The sequence below is a fragment of the Esox lucius genome, chromosome 10 (genome assembly GCF_011004845.1).
Source record: "Esox lucius isolate fEsoLuc1 chromosome 10, fEsoLuc1.pri, whole genome shotgun sequence".
Classification (NCBI taxonomy): domain Eukaryota; kingdom Metazoa; phylum Chordata; class Actinopteri; order Esociformes; family Esocidae; genus Esox; species Esox lucius.
This window is the reverse complement of record NC_047578.1, coordinates 21086221-21095908: the sequence shown is the minus strand read 5'-3', so window position 1 is coordinate 21095908 and position 9688 is coordinate 21086221.

Genomic DNA, 9688 nt, shown 5'->3' with positions numbered 1-9688 from the left:
AGAGTGTACTACATTTTCTTAGAAGTTATAAACACATTTTCCCAAGTTGCAAATTCCCACCATATCGCACAAACGCCAGACCTTTCGCACGTAATTAAATATTATACTCTAAAACATTATTTTGCCTTCAAAATTCAAACAAATACATTGAATACAATGACCCTTCTTCAGTATACTGAAGTGTACAGAAAATACATTTGGTGGTGGGTTTCATACTGTAATTCATCAGCACTATAAGCACAAAAGGGGGGAAAGTAAGTGTATTTGGACAGATATAGGTTTAGAATCCTAAAAATAGGTGTTTATTCTGCCTAACCATCCTATATCTGATGTAGGCCAGAGTTTTTTACCTACTTACCTGGATATATTTTCTGACTGTCTGTATATCTTGAAAAATGCCATATTCTTGAATTATTGTTCTTGACTGGATTTCTCTAAAATTGGTTGTTTTAGTATTAGTCATGTTCACAATGAGCATTAGAAATCATGCATGATCTGCCACTATCAACTGGTATCTCTCGATTCTACTGAAATAAGTTTCATTTATATAATAAAGTGTCGAGTTAATGTGAATTTCCTTTGCTGTCCTGTTTGTCCAAATGCATACAGACAATATACAATGTTCAGAATACAGAAAACAGATTGGTCAGATAAGTTAACATTAATTAAACCTATTTTATTGTCTGAAAGTCTGGGCAACTGACAACAGTGAAAACTGTTCTGGTTTGGCTATACTCTTAGCCTAGATATTCTTGTTAGTGTTTAGAATTTGGCAACTCATTATATATTTGTTGAGATATCAACACAATCACTTAAGTTTGGTTTCTTGAAATACCATGGAAATTGTGCTTTACAAATAAAGTTGTGTGTAGAGTTTTGCTAGAAATTGTGAATGGAACTGAGATTGGTGTGAAAACTGGTTAACAGTGCTTATGGGTTGGGCTAAATTATCTCCCATCTGGAATTTTGTAAAATAGATTTATGCATATCAGGGTATATATTTCATACCCAGAGCCTACTGGTTTTCTGTTGTACCAGATCATTAATTGCACCCATCTGGTGTCGCAGATCTAAACATGTCTCTGATCAGAGTGTAGACATGAATAAATGGACAGGAACTGGCCTTGAAGTCCAGATTTAAATGCCTCTGGTGGGTATTGTTCATCAATGCCAAATCCTCTCATCAGTCTGTGTGCTAAATTGTTAGCTGTTGGCATGATACATGTTATGTCTCTCGCTACGTGTAAGGGCTTGACTTTTCTCGGGCATGCACAACAGACTATGAAAAAAATAAGGATGTGTAATCCTTATAAAGTACTGTGGGAACCTGTCGCTGTCCCACCTGTTTGCTATGATGACATATTTATTTTGAAGAGTGGCATGTAAAGTCATGGCTGTGACATGTTCTCACTGAAGACTGACACCAACTTGCCTCCCTAATAAACCCAGCATTAATACACAACACATTCTGGTTAACCTGTCGCACGTGATCTGTTTTTCTGGACATATGCTCCGTTGAGGTTCTCTTGACCAAGCCAAGGTATTTCATCAACAGCAGGCGGAGCCTCTCGATTCCAAACGTTACAGAGATGTGGTCAGTGTTGAGTTTACCCCCGCAGGCTTGGTTCTCCTTGCTGCTGGCCTCTGGAAATGACTTGATTCATGGTTGAAGAAAACAGGCCACCCGCGGAGCTGCAGCGCACACGGAACTACCTAGCGTTTATGACAGACCAAGAGCATTTTTGCGTGTTATGAATGTCTGTCAATCTCCACGCTGATATTAAAACACGTTTTGTTTGGAGGAAGGTGGAACGGGGTGACAAGTTGCCGTGTTAACAGAAAGTCAATTTACGGGCTGATACTGTGTCAAATGTTCTCTGTGTTTGAATATGTTGTCTTCCTGCTTTCAGGGCTCATGGGGTAATTGAGAACAGCTGTTCCCTTCTCTATAAAAGTAGTTGAAAAGCATGCTGAGGAAAAGACCGAGCTGCTGTGGTGTCCGTGTCCGGCACCAGACATGTCTAGCGTGCAGTCCCGATTCATTCACAGACTGCTGTTTTTAATAAACCTTTTGCATGTGGTGTTTCCATGGCCTTTAACCCAGTTGAAGTCCCTAGTAAACTCCACCCGATCCTTAAAACCTGTGCATGTTACGCCGGAGAATTGGGCACCACTTCGCTGTGGTACTTGCCTTCAAACAGACATTCTGGAGCTGTACTAGCTCACTACATGCTGCGTTTCAGCCTGAGATTTTCTGTTGCAGTTGTTAAAGTGGCATTCATTTATTTACTTTCTTCACCTCTTCCCCCTCCACGCCCTCCCTCTCAGTGCTCTTGATTCTCTTGATTCAGCTTCTCTGACAGGCCGAAGTGCCTGCACTCTGCGTGAACAATCATTAGGCAAATCATATTCCTTAAGATTTATTTTTTTGTTGAACAAACACGCTCTCAGTCAATCCAAAATATAATTGAACCTCAAACCTTAATGTTTAACAAAGGATCTTTCTCATGGGAATACATAAGTGTGAACAATTATTAGGCAACAATTAGTGCGCAGAATTATTAGGCAACTAAATTACAAAAAATATTTCTCCAACTCACTTGTTTATTCAAATGTTTTAGAGTAATAAGTTAGTAACACAAAATGAAAATTAAATAACATTTCTGGCCTTTCAAAAATATTCAGTGACCGATATAGCCACCCTTCTTTTCAATAACTGCCTTTTGACTTCAAAATCAATCAATCAAATGTATTTATAAAGCCCTTTTTACAACAGCAGTTGTCACAAAGTGCTTTACAGAGACACCCGGCCTTAAACCCCAAGGAGCAAACAACAGTAGTGTTGAATTTCAGTGGCTAGGAAAAACTCCCTCAGAAGGTTGAATTTTAGGAAGAAACCTAGAGAGGACCCAGGCTCAGAGGGGTGACCAGTCCTCTTCTGGCTGTGCCGGGTGAGATATTAAGAGTCCAATTGGAATAATAAATAGATTTCTCTGGGCTAAATCCAGAGTCTATTTGATTTTAGACTAGGTCAGAAGTATGACCAGGTGGACAAGGACAGGGCCTACCCGGGGGAGACCCCGGACATGGCCCAACAGGCAGGAAATCAATCCACCCACATTGCCAGGCATCAACCAAAGGGACACCCACCAACCACAACCACCCTGAATGAGGGCCGAGTATTGCTAGCAGCGTACAGCCCAATTGCACAAGTGCGCAACAGAGAGTCAACAACAAGCCAGTGACTCTTCCCCCGAAAGGCATTGGAGGGAGGGCATCCCAGTGGCGACGAGAGCCCACCTGGCAAGACAGCAAGGGTGGACAGTATCAAGCCTACTGGTCACCTTCACGCCCCCGGGCCAGGCTAAACCTAATTATAAACCGTGCTGTAGAGATTAGTTTTTAGTAGACACTTGAAAGTTTGCACTGAGTTTGCATTTCTAACCTTAATTGGCAGATCATTCCACAGGAGTGGAGCTCTATGAGAGCCTGCCGCTAGCTGTTTGTTTAGAAATTCTAGGTACAATTAAAAGGTCTGCATCTTGCGATCTAAGGTTACGTGTAGGTATGTATGGCTGGATCATTTTAGCAAGGTAAGTAGGAGCAAGTCCATGTATTGATTTATAGGTTAAGAGTAAAACCTTAAAATCAGCCCTAACCCTAACAGGCAGCCAATGTAAGGATGCCAGGACAGGAGTAATGTGTTCAAACTTTTTTGTTCTAGTTAGGATTCTAGCAGCCGTGTGCAGCACTAATTGAAGTTTATTTATTAATTTGTCTGGATAACCAGAGAGAAGAGCATTGCAGTAATCTAGTCTAGAAGTAACGAAAGCATGGATTAATTTTTCTGCATCAGTTTTTGCAATGTTTCGAAGATGAAAATAAGCAACTCTTGAGACATATTTTATATGTTCTTTAAAGGAGAGGTCAGGGTCAAGGGTAACGCCAAGGTTTTTTACAGTTTTTCGGGATACGACCATACAGCCGTCGAGGTTCACAGTGAGATCTGCTAACAACGCTCTTTGTTTTTTGGGTCCTAAAAAGAGCATTTCTGTTTCATTTGAGTTTAAGAGCAAGACATTCTCTGTCATCCACTTCCTAATATCTGAAACGCATGCTTCCAAAATAGCTAATTTAGGGGCTTCTCCATGCTTCATTGAAATATATAACTGTGTGTCATCAGCATAACAGTGAAAGTTAATATTGTGACTTCCATCCATGCAATCTGTCAGTTTCTTGATCTGTTCTTGATCAACTTTCGCTGAAGCAGCAACCACAGCCTCCCAAATGCTGTTCAAAGAGGTGTATTGTCTTCCCTGACTGTAAATCTCACATTTGAGAAGGGTCCACAAGTTCTCAATAGGATTTAGGTCAGGTAAGGAAGGGGGCCAGGTCATTATTCGGGCATCTTTGAGGCCCTTGATTGCTAGCCAAGCTGTGGAGTACTTCGATGCATGTGATGGAGCATTGTCCTGCATGAAGATCATGGCCTTCTTGAATGCTGAGGACTTCTTCCTGTACCACTGCTTGAAGAAAGTATCTTCCAGAAACTGGCAGTAGGTATGGGAGTTGAGTTTCAGTCCATCTTCAACCCAAAAAGGTCCAACTACCTCATCCTTAATGATAGCAGCCCATACCAGTACCCCTCCTCCACCTTGCCGGCGCCTGACTCGAAGTGGTGCCGTGTCCATTAGTGATCCAGCCACGGGCCCATTAATCTGGTCAATCAAGAGTCACTTTCATTTCATGTCCAGAAAAATCTGTCTTCAGGCATTTCTTAGCCCAATCTATACGCAGTGAATCTTATTCACTGGTTGTCTTCTTTCAGCCTTCTTGACCATGGCTGTGTCTCAGCACTTGGACACCTTGTACTTCTGGACACATTAGATAGGTTGCAGTTCTGGAATATGGTGGCACTGGAGGATCATGGGTTCCTGGTAGCTTGATGTTTAATTATTCTCAAGTCTTCTGCAGTTCATTTGGGTCTTTTCTTCTCCATGCATATTTTTCACCCCAGTTGACTATTCGCAACAAGACTTGAGTGTCCGGTGGTCACGCCTCAATAGTTTAGCTATTTCAAGAGTGTTGCATCCGTCTGAAAGGCATTTAACATTTTATGACTTTTCAGTGTCAGTTAAATCTCTTTTTTGGCCCATTTTACCTGAGGTCATGAAGCTTCCTAATAATTATGCACACCTTGTTATTAGGTGTTATTCTCGGTTGCCACACCCACACAAATACATATCACCTGACAATGATTCAATCTAATGAGCATTAGAGTTTATATGATTTGGAGTTGGAAAATGTGCATAGAAATAATGATACGATAAGAATACTCACTTGCCTAATAATTGTGCACGCAGTGTACTGTGCCTACTCACGGAAAGACAGACATACCGATCGATATCTAGGTGTATGTTTTCCCTCACAAACAGGCCGACCGTCAGATGGATAGACCCGGGATGTGGACATGAAGCTAGGGGTAAGGTTAGGGCCCCAACCCTAAACATAACACTAACCTTAATACAATTAAGGACTTGGTGCTTCCACCTACTCTATGCCAGTGGGTGGCAGTGTTGACCATCCCCTCCCTGAATGCATCAATACATCTCCAGAACAAATCACAAACACAGACACACACATCAGATTAGCAATCACTTCCAGTAAGAACATGATTATAATTTTTATACCTGACGTAAATTGCAATGAATTCATATTTATTTCTGTGAGATGAACGGAAGACTGATTATAGTTTTGCACTGTGGTTCATCATCATTTTACCTGGACTCTTGTTGAGATTAAATGACTACATTTTTAAGTGATCAAGGCTGTTTGAGATTCGGTAATTGTAAAAATGTACACAGACCTTGATTCTATGATGACATATATAAAAATGCATAGTTCTGGTAACTTCAAAATCAGGTATGGATGTGTTACTCATTTTAAGATTGAATGAATACTGTAAAGCCAGAAAGTTTAGTATTTGGTGAGAACATCTTACTATAATTGTTATGCAACCGGTAACATTTGATTTGATCTGTCAGAAATGAATAATGGCTCTATCTGTTCACAGAAACGTAGGAATGTAATTAAGACAAAGGAACAGCAGGTGGCAATAGAGTCACTGTGACGTCTTAGTAGGATGGCCCAGCCGAAATGTTACACCCTTTGCCAAACTTGGCACACATTTCTTAGTTACTGTACTTCACATAAACTCTTTAGGTTTGCCTGTATTCAAGTGGGCTTTAATGATGTTTTTGTGTATGTTTGCATGTGTGTGTTTTTCTGTATGTGGACAGAGGTGAAATAGTGGATGGCAGACAGATTGCAATGTTATCATTCACCTGACCGGTTTGTCTGACTGACTTTGACGGGTCATGTGACGTCTCGCCGGGCTTACACACTCCACATCCTCTTACAGGGATTCTGGTTCAGGAAGTAAAACGGCCTTTCATTCGCCCCATATACCTTCCAACAGTGTTGCAGAATACAGTGCTTCCAAATGATTGTCCATATATACTTTTTAAATACATTTCCAGTTATTGCTATTTTTTTATGTATATTTTCAGGCATTTATGTTGTACGATAGAGACCACCCTTGGCCACCTCTTGTGTTTTTATTGATCACTGTTTAGCAAGATTATTTTAACTCAACAATGTTGTAATTTACGTGAATTATCAAGGTGGTAGAATGTGTGAAGGAATATGGAATATAGGGCACACACACACACACACACACACACACACACACACACATGCACACACACACATGCACACACACACAAAACAATTAGCAATCCCTTTCTGTAAGGGCATAATTATCATGTTTCCATCCAAGGTGCATAATATTAATTCCAGATTGGTATAATCAGATAAATGATTACAGCAAGTTCAAGTGTTAGAGTTTTCTTGTTCTTAAACGTGTTCATCATTGTCTCATCTGTTCACAATACCCTTTTCCAAAATTCTGCAGGCTCCTTCAGATACTATAATCTGGCCATCCTGTTTTTGAAGCTAACTTGTGGTTTGCACCTCGTAATGTAGCGAAGATAGTCCTGCTGTTCAAGTCTTCTGTGGATAGTAATGCTGCACACATCCATACCTACTTCCGGGGGTTTCCAGGTTGAACTTATCTGTTGTACAAAGTCATTTTTAAAGATTCTTCAGCCTCAAAATGATTACATCCACTTCTGTACCTACATTCATCTCATCAGGTACAGAACATTGGGGTAGGTACATTTCTGATATCAGTGTGTGCATAATTACAATAATAATTTGGCACTTCCTGGAAACTACTGTTCACAAGCATGGTGTAATGCTATGGTTTTGCCTTATTTGGTGTGTTTTGCACGTTATTCTGCTTTTAAGTAGCCATCCATAAAATAATGTCTGATCAAGTGTACTTATATTTCACAATAGTGTTATAACAATATTATGACTATGAGAAGTTACATTAAATTTCAGGTTTCACATTATTTCTCAAAACCTTTGTAGAAGTTTGTCTTTGTGTGTCTACACGTGTGTGTGGTTGGAGGTGGCAAACAAATTTATCCCATCATGCACCTGGCCTGTGTCTTTAGACTGGTCACATGGTACCTTTGCTAAGGCAAATATGCAACCATCCCTTCCCTGAATGTATCACTTCCTCAGATTCATAATATCATGCACGTCATGTCACAACTCTAAAGAACACCCATCCACATAGCTAACCCATTAGCAATCATTTCCAGTAAGGTAGATACTTTTTTTAACATATGAATAACATACATTGCTTGTGAATATTAATATATTCCTGAATGGCATGAGGAATGATAATAGTATATTCCCATATGGAAAATAATATGGAGAATATATTTATCAAGTACTGTATATAAACATAATAAGGATTTATAAAATATATGATTAAAAAGTTGATATACTCCTCTACCCCGATGATAATGTTGCTTCTATTAACTTTTTCTTATTATTGCACGTTAGCATTAGATTGTTGGTTTGTTGATTTTGTGGTAAATTATTCACTGAGGTTTATTTTCAAAAGAGACACATAAACCTAGAATATATCTATGAATGTATTTTAGTATATATGAAAGTATATTTCATCCAAAACTCTCTATTCCAATTTAAAATGACTCAGCACACTCCCACTGACAGCGCGGAGGATGGAATCTAGAATTTCATCCTGGAAAGGAAGAACACCTGTCACTATCATGAATTATCGATGATGGCATTTACTTTTCTTACACTGTTGGAGATAGGAGAGAGGATGTGTGGTTCAGCAACAGTGGATCAATAAAATGTTTTACTGATTGCCGATGATCACATGTAGATTTAGTTGTGCCAGTCAGTCACCCTGCAGTTGTGCAACTCGCACTGTAAATGTCCCCCAGCTTGGTATTTTGTGTCCGTCAATGAACCGCAGACAGCTGCCTTCAGGTATTTCGCAATGTTTCACAAAACAAATTCCAGAAAAACGGTTTGAATGAGTCAGTATCATGGGATTGTTTGTAAACCTGTAATGTTCTTGTCATTTGGTACAGTCTGTCTGCACTCTTCTCATTAGCTTACACTAGTATATTAGCATCAGGGTATCCTGTCAATTTAGGTATTGTGTGGCAGGCTGTTAAAAATATGACTATATCTTCAGTTGTGTAAAAAACAGAAATGGCAGTTCATCTCAACCTGCAAATATGCACACATCCTCAAGACCGGGGCTGCAAAAAGTTCTCACCGTCAGGGGATGCCACTGTTTCCTACTTGGGCAATATATGAAGCAGAACGTCTTGGCGAGATGTACCTCCGTTGATAAGTCACTATCGTTTCGCCAATCTAAAATCGTTGTAAACATAATTTCAGTGTCATAATACCCTGATGACTTCTGTGGAAACAAAGTTCATTCAACCAGGCTGTGTCCATCGGGTGGGAGTGGCTCTGACAACGCCTAGAGATATATCCTTAGCCTCCTTACATGGGGAACCATAGTGATGCAATATACTCTTAGTAGAAAGTTTATTAGCTACAGCTATCTAGTACCAGGCTTAACCTCTTTCATTCCAGAAATGATAGAATACTGTAATGTTCTACAGGGGCTTCCGGTTGGTAATGCCACCTTAAGTGGTCCCATTCATTGATACCAGTGCTTTTCAAAACTACAGCAGTTCTTTTAAATGAAAATGGACAAAAGTGTTGCCACAGGCACGAAAGTAGCAAGAGCAAGCTATTCACGGGGATTCTAAGGATATGGCATGAATCTCAGTTGAGAGCTTACCTCAAGACCTGTCAGCTCTCTACACTGTAATAATGGCACTGGTCAAAAGAATGATTGAGACTACTCTCGCTCCTACCCAAGCCTCCCTCAATCTCCTGGGCATACCCTTTGAATCCCACATCAACACATCACTGATCTGGAACTGAGCCTTGAGGACTACAGTGGTACACGGTCACCACGCTGGAGAATTGATGGAAAGCACTGAAGTGCAGGCAAAGTTGCATCCACTCACAGAGGGGCTTGGATACGATGGAAATTGACTCTTGCTGTATGTAGTACGCCGGAATCCCTAGGGGGCAGAGGGCCCTGACTCACTTAGTTAATTCAGGCCGTCAAAGACAGTCGTGTTTTTACCACCTGAACACTCAATCTAACACAACCTAACTGCTTTGATTCCTGTCTGCCTGCTTTTCAAAGCAAGCA